Raw genomic sequence first — 23,703 nt, forward strand, 5'->3', positions numbered from 1 at the left:
TCTTCAGCCCTCATTGTTTGCCAACCTGCGAAATTAATCTGATGCCCATCCAACCTACATCATTCAATTATTATCCATATGCATGCCCAATTCCCATTTAAATGTCTTAATATTGGTGAGTCTACTATTGTTGCAGGCAGACCGTTCCACGCCCCCACTGCACTTTGAGTAAAGAAACTACCTCTGATATCTGCACTAAATCTATCACCAAGCAATAAAATCTATGTCCCCTTCATTTTGGCCTTCAATATCGAGGAAAAAGGCTTTCACTATCCACCCTATCTAAACATCTGCTTACCTTATGTGTGGTTAAACAATGACTGCAGTTGCTGGAAACCAGAGTCAATGTTAGAGTAATGCTGGAAAGCACAACAGTTCAGGCAGCATCTGAGGAGCAGGAAAATCGACGTTTCGGGCAAAAGAGCTTCATCAGGGCTCGATTAAGTCAGTTCACAACCTTCTGCTCTCCAACGAAAGCAACCTCAGTTCCCCCAGCCTTTCCTCATAAGAGGGGCGGCACGGTGGCACAGTGGTTGGGGCGGCACGGTGGCACAGTTGTTAGCACTGCTGCCTCACAGCACCAGAGACTCGGGTTCAATTCCCGACTCAGGCGACTGACTGTGTGGAGTTTGCACGTTCTCCCCGTGTCTGCGTGGGTTTCCTCCGGGTGCTCCGGTTTCCTCCCACAGTCCAAAGATGTGCGGGTCAGGTGAATTGGCCATGCTAAATTGCCCGTAGTGTTAGGTAAGGGGTAAATGTAGGGGTATGGGTGGGTTGCGCTTCGGCGGGTCGGTGTGGACTTGTTGGGCCGAAGGGCCTGTTTCCACACTGTAAGTAATCTAAAAAAAAAGACGTTCCTTCCATCCCAGTCGACATCTATTAAATCTCCTCTGAACGCTTTCCAAAACTTCGACATGCTTCCTATAATGTGGTGACCAGAACTGCATGCAATACTCCAGGTGCAGCCTTACTAGCGTCTTGTACAGATGAAGCATGACCTTTTGTCTCCAAAACTCAATCCTTCTTCCAATAAACACCAACACACCATATGTTTTCTTAGCAGCCCTATCAACCTGGGTGGACACATTCAGGGATTTAGGCAGCAGGATACTGAGATCTCTCCGTTCATCTACACTGCCAAGAATTTTACCATTATCCCAGTACCCTGCATTCCTGCTACTTCTTCCAAAGAGAACTACCTCACATTTTCCGCATTAAACTCAATTTGCCACTCCTCATCCCAGCTCTGCATCTTATCTATGTCCCTTTGTATCCCACAACAATCTTCGCCACTATCAACCACTCTGCCGACCTTAGTTCTATCTGCAAATTTGCTAAGCAGTCCTTTTATGCCCACCTCCAGGTCATTTATAAAAATGACTAACAGCAGTGGATCCAAAACAAATCCTTGCGGCACACCACTGTTAACTAAGCTCCAGGATGAACATTTTCCATCAACTACCAGCCTCTGTCTTCTTTCAGCTACCCAATTTCTGATCCAATCTGCTAAATCACCTCCTTTCCCGACATTCTACATTTGGTGCAATAGCCTATGGTGTTAAATCTTACCAAACGTCTTACTGAAGATCATGTACACCAGATCAACCACTTAACCCTCATCCACCGATTTTATCACCTTCTCGAAAAACTTAATAAGTTTCGTAAGGCACGATCTATCCTTTACAAAACCGTATTGACTATCCTAATCAAATTATCCCTTTCCAGACAATTATAAATCCTATCACTTGTAATCATTTCCAGCAACTTACTCACGACCGAAGTAAGGCTAATTAATCTATAATTACCAGGGTTGTCCCGATTCTCCTTCTTAAAAAAGGAACAACATTTTCTATCCTCCAGTCTTCAGGTACTACGCTTGTCGACAATGTTAAAAATCAGACCACACCAAGTTATAGTCCAACAGGTTTAATTGGAATTACCTGATGAAGGAGTGTCGCTCCGAAAGTGAGTGTGCTTCCAATTAAACATGTTGAACTATAACCTGGTGTTGCGTGATTTTTAACTTTGTACACCCCAGTCCAACACCAACAACTCCAAATCCTGTCGACAATGATGACGTAAAAATAGAAGCCAAAGGCTCTGCAACCTCCTCCCTGGCTTCCCAGAGTATCCGAGGATAAATCCCATCCAGCCCAGGGGTCTTACCTCCTTTCAGATTTTCCAAAGTTGCTAGAGCCTCCTCTTTGGCAACAACAATGCCATCTAATCTTCGAGCCTGCATCCCCATATTCTCAGTAACATTGCCCTGTTTCAAGGTGAATACTCAGATTCCACAAACAACCTTCCATTGTTATCTTTGCTTTGCTCTAATCTTAAAATAGGCGTTATTTTATTCTTGAGATACCTATATAAAGCCTCAGGGTTTTCCTTGATCCTATCCGCCAACAACTTCTCATGTCTGCTGCTGGCTCTTCTTAGCCCTCTCTTTAGATCTTTTCTGACCAAGGTATAACCCTCAAACAGCTGAACTGAGCATCAATGCCTCATTCTCATATAAACATTCGCTTTCCTCTTTACAAGAGCTTCAACTTCTTTAGAAAACCATGGCTCTCTCCATCAACAACTATCTCGTTGTCTGATCAAGGACCTGCAGTAGATGTTTCTTGAATAAGCTCACATGTAAAGTATATGTATCCCCTGGAGTTCCCTTCCCCATTCGATGCATCCTAAATCTTGCGTAATCGCATTATAATTGTCTTTCCCCCAGCTGTATCTTTCTTCCAGTGGTTAATAGCTGTCCTTGCCCATTGTTTTTGCAAACATAACAGAATTGTGGTCACTATTGCCAAAGTGCTCACCTGCCTCCAATTTTAACATGTGGCCTGATTTGTTCGCCTTACAAAATCCAAATGGCTTTCCCCCTTGTTTGGCTGTCTACATACTGTGTCAGAAAAGTCTCAAAAACTGAACCATCTAAACTGTTTGAACTATAGTATTCCCAGTCAATACTGGGGAGAGTGAAGTCCCCCATAACAACTACTCTGTTATTTTCGTTCCTATCGAGAATCATCTTTGCTATTCTTTCCTCTACATCCCTCGAACAATTAGTAGGCCAGCAGAAAACTCCCAATTATGTGACCTCTCCTTTCCTGTTTCAAACTTCAGCCCAACCTATCTCATTGAATGAGTATTCTTACGTTTTCTCAGCTAGTCTAATACTAGCCTTGATTAACAATGCCAGACTCCACCCCCTTTACCATATTCTCTTTTCTGATGAAACATCTAAATCCCGGAAGCTGCAACAACCATTCCTGTCCGTGCTCTCGTCATGTCTGTGAAATAACCACATCACCGAAATCCAAGGTACCAACCCATGCTGCAAGTTCAACGACCTTATTCCAGATGCTCCTGATATTAAAGCTTTCACATTTCAAAGAAACATCCTGATAGCTGGTGCCCTCTCACGACCATGCAAAACTATCCCTGACCTCACTACACTCAACCTCCTGCGCACTGGAGCTATAATTCTGGGTCTCACCCTACTGCTGCATTAGTTTAAACCGCCACCCTCGAACAGCATTAGGAAATCCATTGGCCCCCTCCCACGATATTGGTAACCCTCCGGTTCACGTAAAGACCATTCTGTTTGTCGATGTCCCACCTTTCATTTGCTCATACAACATCAACGGCAGTGAGGAACTCTGAGAAGGTGATGTCTTTCAATATTAGATGTCGGTTGGAAAGACTGACGAACTGCAATTTCTGTCTCTTGTGGAAACAGACACGTTTTGTTAATAAAGTGTAAGTCTATGAAAGCATCAAAGAGAAGAATGTGTCAGAGTGTATTAGTGGATTACAATCCAAATTGATACAATTGTGAATGTTACCCTAATGCAGTTCACTTCATCTGTGTCTTCACAAATGAAGACAGTACCACTTAAATCATGGGAAACAGGGAATGAAATGATCCCATTATTCCGATCTGGCCAGAAGTGACAGAGAATGGTCCACACACATTGAGAGCGGTGAAGAGTGGAACTTAATCATTGTTTTCGGAAGGAGGGGAAGGGATGAGATCAGGATGGATAGGATTGGACACAGTTAAACGCTCTGTCTCTCAGTTCATATGAAAGAAATTAGTATTAATTGATTGGTTACTTCCAAAAATGAAGACCAAGAAGGGACTGGAAGAAAATTGAAGACTCTGAGATAGACGAAGGTGAAGATGTGGTAATGGTGGAACCAAATCAATTTAATGATTAAATCTTCAATGTCTAAAACGACTGCACTAACACAAAATCACTCATAGTCTTTAATCTCACTGTCCATTTTATAAGCATGCATCCAAAAGCTTTCATGATTCAGGAAGTAATTCAGCATGAATTGTAAGATTGTCGAAACAAACCTACGGAGTACAATATATGCTTCAGAATGACACAATATTCTTCCATGTAGAATAGTCAGTGGTTTGGTGCTGCTTTCAAAAAAGGTCCAAATGCGTACATACACACACACACACACACGCGCGCAAAACAAACATAGTTTCGGAATAATCATCTCGCCAATTCTGCACCTATTGGTGTTCCTACTAAAATGGGCAATTTACTGGAGGTCTTAAGTAGGTTACTTTAGAACAGAACACAGTCAAATATCAACTGATTAGCAAAAAAAAAAGCAGCTTGAGTTTTCAAATGCCCGAAATCTAACAAATGTAATTGATTTTTTTGGATATGCAAATATTTTAATACTGAGCAAAACATTCACAGTTATATGAGGATTATCGCTGACGGCACTATTCATCACAGCTATGCTGTTTTTCTATTTTATCCAATGACAGCAATTGTCAATTACCACTGTGAATAGGATTGAGGTTGAGTTTGGAAAAGGGTTTGAATGGAAATAGGTTCCATTGGTGTAAGTATACTAAGCCAATGTTTTCTGATTTATGTTGTTCGCTTAATTTATTTTGAAATGACTGGGTATTAACAGTGTTCTCTCAGTCAACATGAACAGGCAATGCTTCAGATTTCACTGTAATAATTGAACATAAGTTTAATAAGGGAAGAAGTGAATGAGAATCAGAATACACTATGCCATCCATAACACAAATTCAGACATTTAACCACAATGTAACCACATTAATCCCATAATATTCATTGAAAATTTAGAAAGAAAACTCCTTTTTGTACAGTAGTCGAGACTATTCTTGCATGGTAACAGAAAACTTCAGTTCCTCAGTTCTAATCCCAGAGTTTGTGTTTCTAACAACTTGCAGAGATGTTATCACTTGCAACTTCATGGTGTGGACGGGAACTACAAATCTAACCTTCTTGTAATGGTGATTTTTTTTTTATCTCGCATTTGACAATACTCAGCTGTATGTAATGGTTTCAGGGTGTGTCCCAATATGCCTGCTCTCGAGCTAACACTCAATCTTCACTGATATCAATAAACTCAGGACAGTGCTTTCCAATGTAGAACGATCTATACGCCTGCCATAATCGCACTGACCGCGCAGACCATAGTACCATATCGAGAATTAGATATTTATTAGCCTTTTGCATTTTTTTTACATTCTCTCTTGGTTTGCTGGTGTTAACCGGACTTTCTTAGCCAGACTGTTATCCAGCTAAACTGCACTATCTCTGTGATATTTGGCCCTATATTGTTCTATACAGAAAACAATTTACTTTTCCTGCCTGATAAATTTCGTAAGAAGTTGCCAGCCTTAGGTGACCGTTATGTTTCCACTGTATATCAAAATATTTGAGAACATAGAACGTAGAACACAGAACAATACAGCGCAGAACGGTCCCTTTGGCCCTCGATGTTTCACCGACCTGTGAACTCTTCTAAGCTCGTCCCCCTACATTATCCCAAAATCATCCATGTGCTTATCTAAGGATTGTTTAAATCTCCCTAATGTGGCCGAGTTGAATGCATTAGCAGATAGGGCACGCCCTAAACCAGTCTCTGCGGAAAGAACTTTTCTCTGACATTTGTCTTAAATCTATCATCCCTCAATTTGTATTCATGCCGTCTCGTAAAATCTGACGTCATCATCCTAGGCAAAGTATTCACTGTCTAACCTATCTAATCCTCTGTTCATCTTGTATGTTTCTATCAATCCTCCCTTAGCCTTCTTCTTTCCAATGAGAACACATCCACGTCTCTCAGCCTTTCCTCATAAGACCTACTCTCCAGACGAGGCAAGTTCTTGTAAATCTCCTCTGCACCCTTTAAAATGCTTCCACACGGCGACCAGAACTGGACACAATATTCCAAGTGCAGCCGCACCAGCATTTTGTATAATTGCAGCATGATATTATGGTTCTGGAATTCAATCCCTCTGCCAATGAAACCTAACAGACCGTATGCCTTCTTAATAGCACTATCCACCTGGCTGGCAACTTTCAGGGATCAATGCACAAGGATTCCAAGATCCCTCTGTACATCCACACTACGAAGAATCTGTCCATTGATCCAGGACTCTCTCTTTCTGTTATTCTTCCCAAAGTGCATAACTTCACATTCACCGGCATTGAACTCCATTTGCCACCTCTCAGCCCAATTGTGCAGTTTATCCAAGTCCACCAGCAACTTGTAACTTACTTCCAAACAGTCCACTACTCCACTGACTTTAATGTCGTCTGCAAATTTACTAATCCCTCCACCTATGCCTGTGTCTATGTCATTCATAAAAATGACAAACAGCAGTGGTCCCAAAACTGATCCTTGTGGTACACCACTAGTAACTGGACTCCAGACTGAATATTTTCCATCAACCACCACTCGCTGCCTTCTTCCAGAAAGCCAGATTAAAATCCAAACTGCTAACTCACCCTAAATTCCATGCATCTGCATTTTCTCCATCAGACTACCATGTGGAACCTTATCACAGGCTTCACTGAAGGCCATGTATACCACGTCAACTGCTCTACCCTAATCTACATGCTTGGTCACCATCTCAAAAAACTCAGTGAGGTTTGTGCGACACGACCTGCCATTGACAAAACCATGGTGACAATCTTAAAGCAAATTGTTGCTTGCTCGATAATTATAAATTTTATGTCTTATAATCCTTTCCAAAATCTTTTCTACAACAGAAGTAAGGCTCACTGGTCTATAATTACCTGAGTCATCTCTGATGTCCTCCTTGAACAGTGGCACAACATTTGCAATCCACCAGTCTTCAGATACTAAATCTGTAGACAATGACGACTCAAATATCAAAGCCAACGGCTCTGCTATCTCCTCCCTAGCTTCCCAAAGAATCCTCATCCAGATAAATCCCATCCCGCCCAGGGGATTTGTCTTCTTCCACTCCTTCTGGAATAGATAGCACCTGTGTGTAAAGAACTTCGATCCTTTCTAGTCTAGTCTCTCGTACCTCATTCTTCTCCTCCACAGTATTCTCCTTTTCCTGAGTGAACACCAATGGGAAATGTTCATTTAGCACTACTCCAATCTCTACAGGGTCCACACTAAACTTCCCAATTCTGTCTGGACCTGTTCCAACATCAATCACCCTTTTATTCCTCACCTATCTATAAAACGTTTTCGCGTTCTCCTTTATTGTATTTAGTAAAGACTGCGCGTGTCCTCTCTTTGCTCTTCTTAACTCTCTCTTTAAATCCTTCCTAGCTGATCTGTAATTCTCCATCGCCTCATCTGTATCATCTTGCTTCATCAACAAATAAGCCTCCTTCTTCGTCTTAACAAGAGATACAATTTCTGTAGTAAACCACTGTTCCCTTATCTTATCACTTCCTGCCTGACAGAGACATACCTATCAAGGGCACGCAATATCGGTTCCATAAATCATCATCACATTTCGATTGTCTGCATCCCCTGCATTTTGAGACCCCATTCTATGCATCCTAATTCTTTCCCAACCGCATTATAATTGCCCTTGCCCCATCGATAACTCTTGACCTGTGGCATGTACCTATCCCTTTCCATCGCGAAATTAAACATTACTGAATTATGACCACTCTCTCCAAAGTGCTCACCTACAAATAAATCAAACACCTGGCCTGATTCATTACCAAGCAACAGACCCAGTGTGACCTCCCCTCTTGTCGGTCCTGCCCCCGACAAACCCTCCTGTGCACATTGGACAAAAACTGATACCTCTGATTTACGAGAGCTATACCATTTCCAGTCAATGCTGGGGAAGTTAAAATACCCCATAATGACCACCCTGTTCCTTTGACTCTGACTTAGAATGATTTTGCTAATCCTCTCTTCCACCTCCCTGGAACTCTACGGACCTATAAAAAAACTGCAAGCAGTGTGGCCACTTCTTCCTTTTTCTATACTCAGCCCAAACTACCTCAGTAGACGAGTCCTCATCAAAAATTCTCTCTGCCACTGTTATACTATCTTTGACTAATAAGGTAACGCCTCCCCCTTTTTTACCACCTTGCCTGTTTTAATGAAAGATCTATACCCTGGAACCTGCAACATCAATTCCTCACCGTGCTCCATCCATGTCTCCGAAATGGCCACAACATCGAAGTCCCAGGTACCTATCCATTCTGCAACGTCACCTATCTTATTTCGGATACTACTGGCGTTGAAGTAGACACATTTCAAACCAGTTTGCTGTCTACCACCACATTCCTGTGACCCTGAAAACTTCCCTGTCCTTCTTATTCTCATCCACCTGTGCACTTCAAATACATGTCCGGTTTCCACCCTTCTGCTGAGTTAATTGAAACCCAGCCGAATAGCGCCAGCACATTTTCCACCCAGGATGTTAGTACCCCGCCAGTTCAAGTGAAGACAGTCCAGTTTGCACAAGTCCCACCTTCCCCGGAATGATCCTCAGTTATCCAAAACCTGAAACACTCCCTCCTGCATCATTTTTGCAGCCACGTGTTTAGCTGATGTCCCTTTCCATCGCTTGCCTCGCTATCACGTGGCACGGGTAACAATCCAAATATAACAACTCTGCTTATTTTAGCTCTCAGCTTTTAAATCATCCTGTGGTCTCTAAACTCTACATTAAGCTCCTGTGTTTTGAAAAACCTGCTTTCCAAACCATCATGCAAATCAAAGTGTAACGAATAGAGCAGTTTTGGTCTTAGTTTTGTGTTTGTTGTCATAAAGGGAATCGTTATACTAATGTTGAACAGCAGATAATAAGACTAGCCCTTCAGCATAGCGACTGCTGGGATTAATGTGTCAGAGATAAATCCTCGTCCACACATCATTTGCTTTGGTTCATGCTCCTGCTCTTTCTCTCCTCAATTTCTGATCTACTCTCTCCTTTAAATCTGGCGACATCACTATTTGGCACGAAGAAAAATAAATCATGACACTTCTGATCTCACAACTTCGAGACATAAAGTAAAAAGTTCGAGAAGTATGGGGATTTAAACGTAAAATAAAGCTTAGGATCGAAATTGAATCATAATATCAATATGGTGTATGTCCAAGTAGCCAAATAGATAACTCAACTTCCCACTAATCAAGTTTTAGTTATCAATTATCCAATGCATCTGGAACATTTCACGATCCATCACAACAGTGATAGGTTTTACACATTTACAAGACGCTAAAGGAGAATTGACGACAGGTGATCTGAAATTTGTTTGGGCAACTTGATTTCAATGTGAGCCTTACATGAGCAGAGTTACTTAGAGAGAGGATGTAAAGGTATAAAGGGGAAAGAAGAAAGGTTATGACTGAGGGAATCGATTTTCAGAGTTCAGATGTTTCCATGACTGAAAGATGTTGTAAAGCACTTCACATACGAGTTACCAAGAGAGAGAGCAATAGTCTACACAGAGGTCTTCTCATCGAATGCTCGACAAGTGCCTCCTGTCTCAAACATCGGAAATCCTTCTATTCGCTTTCCATAATCTGTTTCTTCATTTTCTGACAAGTATAGATGCTCAATAGACAACTGGAATGCTTCGTGGGGTTTTCACATTCTCCTGCACAGAGCAGGATTCAATTAAAAAAACAATGTGCCACTGACCTGGGAAGCTGCGTTTGTGTTTTTTTTTGCTGGTACCAGTTAGGTGATTAGTATCAGTGATGGCATCAGACTATTTTTTTCTTCTCATTTCTCCCAATAGCCGACACGTATTGTCACAATTATGGTTCTATTACAAGGTTACGATGTCCTTGAGTTATTTTTTCAGAGTAGAGGTAATTGGTAAGACTCAAGCGTGGCTGAAGTCTTTCAGTCCCAAAGGAGGTTTCTGATGTGACCTTGGGAGTTTAAAAATATCAAATAAGACCAAGCTGCAGGGTTTAATAGACAAGTTGGATTTGAATTTATTTCCTAATGTGAGGAAAGATAAGAAGAACTTCAGAAGTGGCTCTGAATTTAAAATTGATGGAAACACAGTCAGGACCTGTAGACATGGCAAGAATTCAATTGCAAATTAAGCATCTGGAGTTAGAGGCGAGAGAGAAAGAAAGTGTAGCAGAAAGGAAACAGGTTGAATTTCGAGTAATATCAGAAGAAAACGAACCAAGGTCTTTAACAGAAGAGAACAAAAGGCTCTCGCAGAAAGGAAAGAAGACGAAGAGACTTTGAACTTCAGAAATTGACAATGTAAAAGGGAAGTCAGCATAAATTGGTGGAGATGAAGGCTGAAAATAGGCTTAGTTAGAATGGGATTGAGGATGGGTAAGCACTTGGTAGTCAAAAGCCTGATGAGAAACTGTTACAGTATGTTCAAGTAATGCCTCAATTTGATGAGAAATTTTGGAAGCCTTCTTCAAACCAGAAGTGGCGAAACAAATGTAGTGGCCAATGACAATGTAAGCTTTGTAGATCAAAGCGAAACTTATAGTTCGAATTACTGAAGTATTTGCATCATTGTCAGAGGAGGTATCTAAGGAGATTGAGGAGGTGAACAAAGCTATCTTAAGTGCATGTGAGCTTGTAGGAGAAGCTATAGTCAACGTCCAGGAATCTAAGGAGGGAGCCTGATCATCCCTATATTGCGTTTGAAAGGATAAAACAATATAGTTTTGATACATGGATAAGACAATAGAAATAGAGCACACCTACAATGCACTAATACAATTATTTTGGAGGAGTTATTAAAAAAATGACTGCCTATTATGGACTCTGCCAGACCTCTCAAAACATTCTTAAGCAGGTTACCCTGACCATAGCTTTGCAATTTCTATCGGTAAGTGTAAAGTGAAAATTCCCCGGAGAAAGTCATCTCGGTTGGCTAACAGGTTTGAAAACAAACAGACATTTATTCACAAAAGTACACAATAAAACACAAAGAACAGACTAAATAACCCTGACAGAACTTAATCTATCCAAATTCGACGTAATTATGCTCTTCTGAATACATACATCAGTCCCAATAAGCAAAAGCCCTTTAAAAAAAAGAACAGTTAAAAATGGAACAAATGCTTAAAGGTTGAAGTTAGAAGGTTAGAAGGAAAGACAGAGTTTCAGAGCCGGTTTCCACACAGCTGAATTGCTAACTAGTCCTGTACCGAACTGTTCAGTTAGAGAGCTGAACACTCCCGTTTCATTATACAGGTTAATTCTAAACCATGATCACTTTGTTCAGAAGTCTAATCTGGAAACATATAATCAGAAAGGCCTCTCAAAATCCTTTAATCTCTGTACCTAACCGGTCTAATCGGAATTGGGTGGGGATTACGACCCACTGAAAGCAAAAACAAAGGTCACAATATCCTTCAGAAAAGGAACAACTTTTAGAAAATAGGGACCAGCTTTGTGACACATACCCCCTTCAAAAAACCAATGCCAAACAACAGCTTCATTTAAAAAAAACCCTTCAAAAACAAGCTGGTTGGTCCTCTAAAACAAATATATAAACTATACTAACTATACACATGCAAACATTCACAACTACATGCGAATTCAGTCCATGACCCACCAGCCACCAAACGCCCCTACATCCCATTCGAACCCATAACACACCGGAAAACATGTTTTCTCGACCTGTCACGTGCAAAATTATCAAACTGAATGACTGCGACAACAAGCTACACCTAAACAGTCTGGTAATTTTGTCCTTAACTTTTTTCCAAAAATGGCACTGTGCTATGATCAATGTGTACGATTGTCTTAGACACAATGCTGGTAATAAAAGTGCTGGGATATTGTAATGCCAACACCAAACTTAAAGTCTGATTTTCCACCGTTGAACATTGCTGTTGATGAACGTTAAAATTTCTGGAAAAATACCTGATGGGTCTTTCTATTCCCATGTCATCCTCCTGCAGAAGGACCACAGCGAAACCCATTAAATAACATTGTTCACGGGTTAGGAAAAGCATACGAAAGGCACAGGTGAGAAAGCAGGATTAGCCTGGAAGTTTTGTTGGAATACCCACATCACTGGCATCGATAGCCACCTTGAAAGGATGCATGTAATTCGGTATGGCTAATACTGGAGCAGTTGTCAACACAGTTTTTAGGATGTCAAGTCCCTTTCCAGAGTTCGCTGTCCACTAAAACTTCTTGCCCTATTTTGACAAGTCAGTGAGTGGAGCAGCCACAATGCTAAAGTTAGGCACAAACGTTTGGTGAAATCCCAGGAATTGTAGTACAGCTCTTCTTGTTTCATTGACGGTAAGGGAAATTACCCAATTAGTTTCGATTGTGCCCACATCCGATATTATGTTCCAGGATGGTGACTTGGGATTTAGCAAATTCACTTTTGTTAGGTTTGCCAGCAAGCTTGCCTTCCACATTCGATCGAACAACTCTGATAAACGTTGCAAATGTCCCTTCCCTAAGTGACTAAACTTCACCAGGTCATCATTATACATCACGCATTTGGGTAACCAGGCAATGAACTTAATAGTCAGTTTCTGAAAAGTGGCTGTTCCATTTATCATATCAAATGGCGAGACTTTGAACTTTTCTCGTCCATTTGTTGTTACAGCAGCTGAAATTGCCTTGGTCTCTCTGAGAGGCATTGTCCAATTTGACTTGAGAAATGTCCAATTTAGAATGGTATAAGCTTGGTTCTGTCTTCTGTATTGTAATTGTTAACACCATCTTGTCTTGCTTTGCTTCCCCTTCAAAATACTTCTTGAGTATATGCACATGACAAACTCTGTGAGATTTCTTCCTGTATGGAGTCCTTAGCACATAGTTCACCCCACACAGTTCCTTTCGATTTGAAGGAAAGATCCACTAACCCTTGCTTTTGAAGGCTCACCTGTTCGTGGAAGTAACACAAATACCGTATCCCACAATTACAAAATTGCGAAATTTTGATTTCTTATCTGCTTCCTTTTTTTTTGTACGCTGTGACACTTGTAAGTGCCGTCCATCCAACTCTCCAGCTCCGTTTAACCGTTCTGTAAAATTTGACGCAAAATCCAAATGGGTGGTCTCTGAATTCCGACTTCTTCATTCCTCCTTAATCAACTTTAATGTTCCTCTCACTTCATGCCAAAAAAACAATTCATTCAAATGGACTAAATTTGTTCAATTCATTCTGTGCATCTCTGAACGAAAAAAGTAAAAACGGAACTTCATTTTCCCAATCATCTGGTTTATCCTGACCATAAGTCCTCAACATAGTCTTTATACTTTGCTTCCATCTGTCTAACGCTCCCTGCGATTCTGGGTGGCATGCAGTCGATTTGAATTGATTTCTTCCCAAGTTATCCAAAGCCTCCTTGAATAGTTTCGGTGTGAATTTTGATCCTTAATCTGACTGGGTCTCTAGTAGTAGTCCTTATCTGACTAAAAAAAGAAATTCTTCTACAAAAATGTTTGCAGTGATGTTGCATGATGGGATTGCCTGTGGAAATCTCGTCAACACATGCATTATTATCAATAAATACGTATTCACACTTTGTGTTTGTGATAGGGGGCCTAGACAATTAATAAAGACTCTTGTGAAAGGTCACTCAAATACTAAAATAGGCAGTAGTGCTGGTTTTATTACTGCCTGTGGGTTTCTGATTACCTGACATGTCTAACATCCCTGGGCATAATTCAGCTACATCCTTGCGTCATTCAGGGCAGTGGAAATGTCTTTGTATTTTAGCCTGCGTTTTCCTCACCCCTAAATGACATCCAAATGATAGCTCATGCGCCACTCGCAGCATGTCCTTTCTTTACCTTACTGGCAAAACCATTTGATGAATCTCTGCCCACTTATCATTTGCACATTAAGACATTAATTAATTTTCCTCGTTAAGACATCGTTTCTTAAGTAATAACGCACAGGGATACATTCACACTGGATCTCTGTATATGCCTTTTGATATAACAGTTTTAAATTCTCATCTTTCTGCTTTAAATCAATCAGCTTTGCATAGCTAAAGATAATTACATGTTTACATATATGGTCCTGATCTGTCCCACTTATCTGACCAAAACAAACCTTGATAAATCCATGTCAGCTTCCTTATCTGTGCCTTTTGGTCTCTCCTGCTTCATCTTGGTGCCTCTGTGATCTTGTGATCAGACAATCTGAGAAAATTCCTGGATAAACATCCTTTATTTCTTTAGTTGCCTGGGTCTCCACTGGCTTTTCAACGGGAGAAGACAGCATGCCTTCTGGTGAATCAGCTATATCATTTGTAAGGACAAATTGAATTCCTGGAGCTGAGAGTTTGTCCAGTACTCCGATCACAAATTCTCCAATCTCCTCTGGTTTATCTAGACTCACTTTGCATAATTGAGCATGCTTGTCTCACCATGAATTCCTGTTACTAGTACCTTTCCCGGTATCAGTCCATCGGTGTGCAAAGCTCCTTATCCATCAGCACTACAGACTGAGAGGATCATCTGTCCATTAATATTGTAAAATATTTACCTGCTCCTCCTGGCCTATGTGAATACACATTACCTTCGCATGTATATTTTTAAGAAGATCTCGCACTTCTTCCTTAATAAACCTCGGATCATCTTGTACATTCGGAGGCAGTTGTCTAACTCCTTTGTACTTTTTGTTACTAGTCCAACAACACGCCAAGGCTTGTCTTGTTTTCCTACATCTGGCTTTATCCTAGCCCGCCAACTCTGATTTCTTATGTCCAACTTGATTAAAATAAAAACACCGGAGCTTCATCCCTTCTTTGACCCCGACTAGGATTTATTTTCGCTTGCGGTAAGCTTTCCTTATGATCTTCACTTCAATCTACCCTTTCCTTTGCACGTGAGGATATCTATTTTCCATAATTTCTATTCCTCATGGACTGAAATTGATTCTGGAAGCCAAACATTGTTTTATGGACCGGCTCATGATCATCAACCACTTCAGCTGTTAACATTGATGGTTTAACTGTCTGCTCTTGCACATGAGTTTGCATTACAACAGGCAATGAATTTTTGCATTCCTCCAAAATTATTACCTCTCTCAGGGCATCAAAGTTTTGCTGCGTTCTTAAAGCTCTTATCCATCTATCTAAACGACTCTGCTTTATCCTTTCAAACTCAATGTACGTTTGACCAGGGTTCCTCCATCGATTCCTGAAAAACTAACTATAGGCTTCTGGTACAAGCTCATACACACTTAAAATGGATTTTGTTTTCACCTCCGCATACTCCCAGACACCTCCTTTGATAGTGATGTGAATACCTCACTAGCCCAGCGACAAGTTTCATTTGAATCAACAAAATGTACCTTACCACTGGCCACTGCATTTGTTTAGCCACGTTTACGAATGAACTGAAAAAGGCTTCCACATCGTTCTCCTCAAATTCTTGAACATACTTAAACAGTTTCTCAGTCGGCCTCTGACTACGAGGGGTTTGGTCCTCCTTAATCTCTTCCTCACTAAGCTTACCTTCAAACTTTATCACCAGCATGTTAAGCTGAATTCCCTTTTTAAGTGTCTGTTTCTGAAGTTCAACCGTTTGTTCTGCTGCTCTCTCTTTTTATTTCTCTTCTGCCACTCTCTCTTCCCCCATTCCTCTGCTTCTAATCATAACTCAAACTGTTTCATTTATTCTGCTCTTACCTTATTTCTCGCCTCTAAATCAAGTTGCTTTATTTGCAATGAATTCGTGCCATCTCTGCAGATTCTGATGTATTCTTCAGCAGCTGTAAATGCTGAGCTACTCCTCTGATATCTCATTTTCTCAGAGAAGCAGAGAAGCAACGCAACTGGTCCGCTAATCGCTGCAGCTTAGTTTAATTTAACTTTTTTAAACTTTCAAATTCACCACTTCACCTTCCAGAAAACTTTTCCTACCTGAAAGAGCGATTACCATCCCAAGATTTTTTTACTCAAACAAACCAACACCAGATGTAAAGACATTAGCAGCTACTGTTCGCTGTTTAAATTTCTGCAAAGAGCCCCAAATATGTTATGGACGAGGCCAGACCACTCAAAATATTCTAAAGCAGGCAATACAGACAATAACTCTGCATTTTTTTTTCCCTAAGGTACAGTGTAAATTACCCGGTGCAAGTTACCTAGGTTGACTACCAGGTTTTAAAATAGGCAAAGATTTATTCACAAAATTACAAAATGAAACATAAAGAATAGAATAATGAACCCCTAAAGAACTCAGTCTGTCCAAACGAGACTTAAACATACTGTCCGAATAGACACAAGAGTTCCAATAAGCAAACCCAGTTAAAAAAAATGCTTTAAAAAAGAACAGTTGCTTGCAGGTTCAAGTCAAAAGGGCAGAAGGAGGGAAGGAGTTTCGCAGCTGGTTTCCACTCAGCTGATCTCCTAACCAGTTCTGGACTGAACTGCTCAGCTAGGGAGCTGACCACTCCCCTTTCATTATGCATGTCACTTCTAAAACATGATCACTTTGGCCTCAAGTTTCACTTGTTTACCTATAAACAAAAATGCCTGCAATACCGTATAATCTCTGTGCCAAACTGGTCTAATCAGAACCGGGAGCTGTTTTCGACCCCTCTGAAAGAAACCAAGGAAATCCTGACAAAAGGAGCAGCTCTTAGAAAAATAAAACGTGCTTTGTGACACTGACCTAAAGCGAACTCATGTGGAACAGCAGAGAGTTAAAGTAGTAAGGTTAGTAGCTGAAGGGGAGAATGAATATAAATCTATCCGTAAAACGCAGTTTGGTGTCGCGAATAAATTTTAATCTGTGAAGGATAGACTTTGGGGGAAAGAGAAAAACTCACGTGCAAAGGAAAAGTTAGATCTCAGTGAAGATCATAAGGAGAACTTACGACAGGGTAAAAAGTTGGATATTCAAGGGGACAAAAAGGTAAAAAAGCACTTTCATTGTCATAAAGCAAGTCACATTAAATCACAGTGTTCGTGGGCTAGGAAAATCATACGAAAGCCAGATGTGAGAAAGCAGGATTAACCTGGACGTTTTGTTGGAATGGTATCAGAAAGCAAATTAGAAGCTAGAAAGCTGCACCAGAGCTCACAAGCTGGTCAGAGGTTGATAAAAGAGGAAGTGCCAGATCTGCTTTGAAAACATAAACCTGCAAATGTAAAGTTTATTCACATAGACCAGTAGGAGCAGGTAAAGTATTTGCAATATTAAGGGATGCAGGATTCGCTCAGCTTGTGATGCTGAACGATTAGGAGATCTGTACACCTGAAGAAATCTTGCCAGAAAAGATACAATTCGCAGGAATTCGTGGTGAGACAAAACAAAATGCTCAATTATGTAAGGTGAGGTTAGAGTGTTCAGGAAAGTATGGAGATAATACTCATATTAAAAAATGAACAACAGCATCCCTTTTTAATAGAAACGAAAATTATTCAGTGGTGCAATTCAATTGCATGGAGACTGACATTGCGATTCTAACGAAACAAACAGTTTTATTCATTCTTTTCAATCAGAGGATGGCCAGAATACACATCTGACCATATCCGAATTGTCAACAACACATATACCATGAAAGACATAGCATACTTTCAGGCTAAACACAGCCAAATTCAACCAAAGTGGCATGGCAGCCTCAGTTGCATTTGGTCATTGACGAAGCAAGGGGTCGGAAAATTTATGGACATTGTTAACTTTTGTTTTCTCTGGGAACTTTACTTGTCCAATCGACCTCTATTTTTTAACCAACCTCAAAATGTCATTATTTCAGATGAACGGATAGCTGTTTTAAAATAGAGATGAGGAGAAATTGCCTCTCTCAACGGCTTGTGAGTCTGTGTAATTTACTCATCAGAGTGCAGTGCAAATCAGGACATTGCACACACTGAAGGAGGAGATAACTAATTTTTAATGGGTGACAGTTAGAAGCACTGTCAGGATGAGGTCACCATGCTGCATACAAAATGGCTGAGCTGATCCGAGGAACTGAATTGACTACTTTTGCGCCGAGTTCTCTTTTTTGATGTTCTTCTCATCTCTTCCTGTGAAATCAGCTTAGATGTTGATGGCCATTGATGACTATCCTCTGATTGCATCAATACCTATTATTTCTATATTGGCTGACACTTATCTTTTGTATTGGAAGCAAGGGCATCGAACAGTTCATAGCCCGATGGCTAGATAACTGTGTCAAGGTTTGTTTGTTACAAGGCAATCATCTGCCCAAAGAACAAAGGTTATGCAATGACATTGATTTAACAATAAGTGTAATATTCATGTAAATATTAGTTACTGAAAAGACTGCAATTGTCATGGCAAGGGATGCAGATGATATGTCTCAGACAGATAAGGTAGAAATTCTTTTCTCGTTTCTCCTGCCAAACAGATTTTTTTCTTTAACTTATATCTCACAAAATAAAAGAAATGCTTGGTAGATTGGCCGTTTGCTGTTCTCAGGAAATAGAGTTTGTTCTGCATTCTATGACTGAGGTTGGACATAGAACAGTGCTTATATTAATTTGTCATTCAACTTACAGATTTCAGCAGATTGTAGACTGACATATTCAGAGATATCCTGCTGCATTGCTGATTCTGACAGATAATGATATGGCAGTTTGACGGACTTAATTTTTGCTTTCCAGATCCTGATTTTATGATTCAAGCCTCAACTGCCATGGCAGTACTTCCATTTGCTCGTGAACTATGGATGGCATAGAGTAGTTTTCTGAGAATGTCATGCTTTTCAATATTAGATCTCAGTTGAAAAGACTGAATAGCTGCCATTCAATTTGTTTGAGCAAGCAGACACTCTTTATTGATAAACTGTAAGTATATGACAACACCAAAGGGAAGAACGTGTCAGAGGGCTTTGTCCAGATTTCCACCCTAATTGACACAATTGTGAATTCTCCCTATTTTGTTGACTTCAGCTATGTCTTCACGAATGAATTTGAAAATCACACAATACCAGGTTATAGTCCAAGAGGTTTACCTGGAAGTACTAGCTTTCAGAATGCTGCTCCTTTATCAGGTTTTCGTGGAGTATGAGCTCTAACGTAAAGTGTAATCAAGCTAGCTGAGGAATTTGAAAGGTTTGGAATAAATATCAGTTGATGGCCTACTTACAAAAATGGAGGCCAGGAAGGCAAGGAAGAGAAATGAAGTATCTGGGATGGACGAAGTGAAGATGTGGAAAAGATGGAAAATTGGAAAAGGAAATCAATAAAATCATTAAATCCTCAGTTTCTGAAAGGACCACACTATCCCAAACGCACCCATCACTCACAACCTTTTAACTCACTGTCAAAGTTACCAGTAGCTGCATGCTTCCAGAACCTTTCACAATTCAGGAATTAATTCAGGGTGGATTATAAAATTGCCAAAGGAATGTAAGAAGTATAGAATAAGTTTAAGAATGACAGAATGTTCTTTCATTTAGAATAGCGAGTAATTTGGTGCAGCTTGAAAAAAAAAGTCCGGATGTGCAATATCATCCCCAAACATAAGAAAAGGAAAAATGGTTTTGGAAGAACAAAATTGACAAGTTTGAATCTTTTGGTCTTTCTTCGATGATCAAGTTACTAGAGCTCTTAAATAGTTTACTTATTAACATAACACAGACAAATCTCAACTGATAGGCCTAAATAAATTTAAGTTAAAAAAGAAAGTGGAAGGGGCCTACCAAATGTTTTGAAGGTGCAAATATTTTAATAGGTAGCAAAACATTTACGGATATATGAGGATTCTCCCTGTGGGCACCATTCTTCACTGGATATGCATTTTTCTGCTTCATCTTATACCAACAATTGTAATTTATCGTTGAGTATAGGATTGAGGTTGTAATTGTAAAAGGGTTTGAGTGGGTATTTGTTCTAATGTTGTGATTACACTGAGTCAGTGTTGTTCCACTTTTAATATCCTGTAAATGTATTTTGAATCAATTTGGTTTTCACAGTGGTTTGTCTGTCAATTATGAACAGGCAATGCTGCATACCTCACTGTAACAAGGGAACAGAAGTTTATTAATGGAAGGAATGAATGTAAATATAGTACATCATCACAATTATATGACAGATATATCACAAATTCAGAGACATTGAACCACACAGTGTAATCACCTTAATCCCATAATACTCATTTATAACATAGAAAGAAAACTGAATGGTAACATAAAACATCACATCCACAGGACACATCCCAGTGTCACTGTTTCTAACAGCTGGCTAGGATTATGCTGCTTACAACTTAATGGTGAGACTGGAACAGCAAATCACTTCTTCGTGCAACTATTTCCTTTCTTTTCTCTTGAACTTAACAGTACACAGCTGTATGTAATGGCTTCAGGATTCGTCCCAACACGCCTGTACTGGGACCAACACCCATTCTTCAAGGTTTGTGAAGGTTCGTAGCTCAAGTCGAGATTTAAGGTGTAGGTTTGCTCGCTGAGCTGTAGGTTTGATATCCAGACGTTTTATTACTTGGCTAGGCAACATCATCAGTGGCGACCTCCACGTGAAGGGAAGCTGTTGTTTCCTGCTTTCTATTTCTATGTTTGTCCTCGATGGTGTTTCTGGGGTTTGTGGTGATGTCATTTCCTGTTCGTTTTCAGAGGGGTTCATGGACATTATCTAGATCTATGTGTTTGTTTATGGCGTTGTGGTTGGAGTGCCAGGCCTCTAGGAATTCTCTGGTATGTCTTTTCTTAGCCTGTCCCAGGATAAATGTGTTGTCCCAGTTGAAATGATGTTGTTTTTGCCTCCCTGTGAAGGGCTGAGAGTGAAAAAGGGTCGTGTCTTTTTGTGGCTAACTGGTGTTCGTGTATTCTGGTGGCTAACTTTCTTCCTATTTGTCTTAAATAGTGTTCGTGGCAGTCCTTGCATGGAATTTTGCAGACGACGTTGGTTTTGTCTATGGGTTGTACTGGGTCTTTTAAGTTTGTTACTTTTTCTTTGAGAGTGTTGGTGGGTTTGTGTGCTATTGGATTCTGAGGAGTCTTAGTAGTCTGGCTGTCATTTCTGAAACTTATTTGATATATGGTAAGTTGGTTAGGGTTTCTGGCTGTATCCATGGCACTCCAACCACAACGCCATAAGCAAACACATAGATTTAATGCTAACTGCTTCAATAGCTCTCTACATGGTGGCACAGTGGTTAGCATTGTAATCTCACGAAGTTAGAGACTCAGGTTCAATTCCCACCTCAGATGACTCTCTGTGTGGAGTTTGCACATTCTCCCCGTGCCAGTGTGCATTTCCTCCCACAGTCCAAAGATGTTCAGGTTTGTTGAATTGGTCACGCTATATTTTCTGTAGTGTTACATGATCCTAAAAAACCAGTGAGAAGCTGGAAAACACTACCTGTTTGAAAGATAAACTCACATCGCATTCCATAAAATCTAGCATTGAGGAGTTGTGCTTTGGAGGAGAATGACATTAAGCTTGATGGCTCTTCAATGACTATCGTAAACATGATGGCCTGAAAGACTACAGTGATACATTTTGGACAAATTCTATGATTCAATGACATATTCCCCAAAACACAAGCAAAACATGTGTTTGCAAAACGTCAATCATGATGAATTTCCTGAAATTAACAACTCTGAACCAAGCGACCAATTTCAGCAAAGAAAATGGAGATTTAAACCGTTTGAGAAACTGAACAGCTGATATTTCCAAAATAGTACCGCATGACCACCTCTCCACAAAATTTCGCCACTGAAAAGGCTGTGTGGTTTTGATTTTGTTGTTTTAAATTTGAGGAATGAAGTGAGGAAAAAAAAACACAGCCATTTTTAAACCTAAAGATTTACAATTAAGCTGCATGCTCTGGAAGTGAGAGGTATGATTTTTATTTGAACCTTTTTTTGGAGCTGTGTATGTCTGCTATGTGCAGTAGGACTGAAGTCTAGTGATAGTTTATAGGTGAAACTGATTGTTGTGGAATCGTGGCTAATAATTAATGCCAGAAATGCTCTGCCTGTGAATAATCGTGAGAACAGTTCACTGGTTGGTGAACAGCTTGGAATGTAAAGAAACAGAGAGACACTAGTCAGGACACACGTCAGCCAAGAACACCGTTTGGCTCTGTGGCTCAGTAGTTAGCACATCTGCCTCGCAGTACCAGGGACCTGAAACCAATTCCAGCATCTGGTGACTGTATGGAGTTTCCACCTGCTCCCCATTTTGTGAATGGGTTTCTATCAGATGACTGGTCTCCTGCCATTGTCCAAATATGTGCAAGTAAGGTGGATTGGTCATGCTGAATTGGCCAGAATGACAGGGATGTGTTGGTTATGTGCATTAGTCGGGGTAAGTGTAGGATAACAGGGAACGGAGTCTGTATTGGTTACTGTTCAGTAGGTCAATGTAGATTTGTTGGCTGAAAGGCCCGTTTCCACACTGTAGGGATTCAACTAAAATGTTCTGTGCAGTAAGTCGCCCAAAACTAAAAAAAATCCTTTTTTTTGTAGTAGATGTTGCAAATTGTGCTTTTTATTGGATTAGCAAAACAGTCACTTTTTGCCTCTTGCAAATCAATGTAAAACACCTGAGAAAGGAAGCTGGAGGAGAATAATTTGATCAGCAAGAATCAACTCAACAGATTTTGAGAAGAATACTATGTTAGTGCTTGCACGGTTTTCATTTCTTCCGAGTCTATTCCCCTAACATCCAACAACCACTGCCCCAGCCGGTCATATTTGTCTATCTGACTCTGTTTATGGGGCGACTTTACAAGAGGACAAAGTTTTAATTAGTGGAATTTACTCAATTCATTTCCATTGTTTACCTGTACGTGGAATGTAATGGCTTGTCACAAATAGTGACTTTTTAAAAAAATTAAGTACAGACAATCTCTGTCACAAAATTATGTTGCTCATTTCGTTTATTTTAAAATGGTAACATTTGTGAAGACAGGGAAAGTAACGGGGATGCATTTCTCGTGAACAACAGAGCAAGGCGTGGTAGTTTTCGGACCCGGAAAAACATCTCTGAAAGGCCAGTTTTAAAACTGAGTGTTGAAGTTTATGAGCTGCTTTCAATGTTCTGTGCACGGTGTGTCCGACAACAAGCAAAAATTCATGCTGCCAGATTGTACAGTCAAGAACACTACTGTTTCAGTTAGAATCGTATACTTACACCGTGGATGAACGTGATTCATAAGTCAGGCGTTGTTTCTGCATCTAAACGAGCCAACCCAGAACCGGATGCTGATGTTGTGAGGAGAAGCATCAAAAGGTTGTGCTTGATCAGAGAGAGACCGAGCCAGGGCATGAGGCATGAAGCCAGCGATAGGGAGTAAGAAAGCAACGGACAACGAGGGCAGAAGAGAAAGACTGGTAGAGTCAGAAGGATGGACAGAGCAAGACAGAAAATAGAGGCACACACAGATGCAAACACAATAATAACATACGCGCGAGTTTATGACATTATCCATTACAGAATGAACAGATTCATATAGATATCACCAACTTGATAATTAGCTTACTGTTTGTC

Source organism: Hemiscyllium ocellatum, chromosome 35, assembly GCF_020745735.1.
Source record: "Hemiscyllium ocellatum isolate sHemOce1 chromosome 35, sHemOce1.pat.X.cur, whole genome shotgun sequence".
Classification (NCBI taxonomy): domain Eukaryota; kingdom Metazoa; phylum Chordata; class Chondrichthyes; order Orectolobiformes; family Hemiscylliidae; genus Hemiscyllium; species Hemiscyllium ocellatum.